We start from the raw sequence: 2,651 nt of genomic DNA, 5'->3' as shown, positions 1-2,651 counted from the left end.
TAAGTAGACTTACAGACATAATCTTGGTATAAGATTCAAATTAAAATGGATAAAAAAAAATAAGTCTGGCTTAGATCCTCTGGACCCCCTTCCCGCAGGATCCCTCTTGCATGTATGTAGAAAACGTCCTACCATGGAAACCATGGAAAGCTCTGCTTAATAGAACGGAGACCTTCTGACAGCATGTAACGCCTCTTCTTCCCTGTGAAAAGCAAGTGGGGCTAACGAACTACCTACCACACCGGTCTGTGATTCTTAAGCAAGGTACACAGGTTCCGTGCGATCTTCTAGAAGGTGCATCTCTCTGCAATAAGAGCAACGGTGTGAAGCTTGTAAATTCCCTCTTTGTTGAGAAATGATGCTTACTTTCCTGTTTCTGTTGCAAACAGGGAGAAATGTGATTGTGTGCTAAATGAAGCAAGAGAGCTCTAATTGGGTGACCACTGAACTATAGTTTTTGGATAAGGGAAGGTATTAAAAGACGTGAAAACAGAACCCTCTCTCCTCCTCCCTCTACCACCTTTGCTTAAAAATTAAAAAAAAAAAAAAAAGCCAAGTAGTTCTCACAAATGCCTGGTAAAATACATCTGTGTACCCATGTCTATAACCGCTAGGTAAACCAGGTCGATTCTGGGGTTCAGAACCTTTTGGGCAATTAAAGAATCTCACTGTTGGCAAAAAGCTGAAAACAGTGTGGGCACTGCCTAGAGCTCACAGTATTTGGCAGGGAATTAAGGGGCAGTGCAACACTTCAGTCGATTTCTGGTGCCCTCAGATTTCTACTACACTGCAATAAAAGTACTGCAGTAAGAGAAGAGAATGGCCCCTGATCTTGGCAGAGCCCAAACGGCCATTCACCGCGAGTCAAAAATGGCTCAGTGCAAATCAGTCTGACCGTCTTCACTATGACTGGCAAGAGTGAGGAATATTCATCACTGCATCTACTTAGTTCAGGGGGATTGACAAAGAGCTAGACTGGGCATCCAGGGCTGCCTTGCTTGTGGAGAAAAAACAAAAAACTCAAAATAAAAATAGCTAACCGCTGGTGTGCCGGTAAACTGGCTCTCCCCGGGGGCAAGGGGGTGTGGGGGGGTGGTGCGGAGGCCGTCTGGTCTGGTAGGGTTTGCTGGTTTCCATGCTATAAATGCGCCCGCGGAGACCAATCCCAATCCTTAAACTTAGCACCTGGCTGCGGGAGACCCAGCTGGGGGCCAGCTCAGCCCCGCAGCTCACGTTTACTATGGCTTTACTGCAGAGCCGACACTGGTAAGCCCTTCAAACTCGGGATCCCATTGTGTCCTCCAGACAGTCCTACATGATTAGCATCTCCATGTGAAGGGGAGACGATGGAGGCGGACAGTGGGTAAGTACCTCACCCAAGGCCACCCAGTTTGGAAGTGGTGGAGCTGGGGTAGGAATCCAGGCTTCTGACCCGAGCTGACGTTCTCAAATCCCAGAACGCCTCTCGTGATCCGGTAGACAGATCCCTTGTGGAAACAGCTGGTCGATGTCTAGCCAGAGAGCAGGAGAGAGGCTCCGTTCCGAGTACACAGGGCGCACGCAAGTGAAGACGCAACATTTGTGGCGCAGCAGACTTCGCCCGGTCACAGGATGCACGCGGATTCCTTCCCTTGAAAACTCCAGATCCTCGGTCCTCAATCCTCCCTTCTAGTCGGACTCTCACATCTTCGCACTTTCCCGTTATTAACTAGGAATCTCCGCCCTACTCCTGCTTCTCCCTACAACGTTCACATTTACCGGAAGGGTCCTGGTCCACCTCCGTCAGCTTCAGCTAGGAGAGGCCGGCAAGCAGCTGCCTTGGGCGGCTGGCGGCTCTGGAAACATCCCCGCATGGATGAAAGGAGAACTGCAACAACCTGGTGCCTCAGCAGGGGAAGTTTTGCACAGAAGCTGGAGGAATGGTGGTGCAGTGTTCACGGACAAGTGAGAAGCAAGGAACGGACAGTGACGTTCACATCGTATCTAGAAGCCAGGCGTTCTTTCAAGACGGGGAGAGAGAAACTCACAGCGGGAATGAAACTTGTCCCAATGTGTTCAAGCACGATCACGTCCAGACAAAGCAGAATGGGGGGCACTATGGGAGGGACACTGAGAACCGGAATTCCTGGGCACACATGGGGCAGGGAGGCAGGCAGAAGGAAGATCCAGGTCCCGACCTCGAGTAGGTGTTTCCACTGTCCCAATGACTTTGTTGCCAAACCATCGAGTGCCAAGTGCCGAGTGCCAGTGCCGGAGTCCAGCTCCTGCAGGTCCAGGGTTCCCCTGAAGGATGACGGTGTAGGCCAGAGACAGTGAGAGAGCCTTGAGTTTCATTTTGATCACCAGACAGGCACCCCTGCCCACCTGTCAGGTGTCTCTACCATTCTGGCAGGCATCTCTGCCCTGTCTGGTTCTCAAGCTTTATTTATGGCAAAAGGTACAAGAACCAGAAAGAGCAGTAAATGATTTACAATCTTCCAGGACATGGGTTCTGTAGAAGTTACAATTCTAGTAGTAATGATTATCATAAAAAACTTAGCTACAGGCACTCATGTTGTCACAGGTATTTTTTACAAAACCTCAGGTCTAGCCTTAAGGAAGTGACCTTTAACCAAGAGGCAAACAGCATTGTTTAGTAAAGGTCAGTTTTT

This window comes from Suricata suricatta, chromosome 4, assembly GCF_006229205.1.
Source record: "Suricata suricatta isolate VVHF042 chromosome 4, meerkat_22Aug2017_6uvM2_HiC, whole genome shotgun sequence".
NCBI classification, from domain to species: Eukaryota; Metazoa; Chordata; class Mammalia; order Carnivora; family Herpestidae; genus Suricata; species Suricata suricatta.
This window is presented reverse-complemented; position numbering follows the sequence as displayed.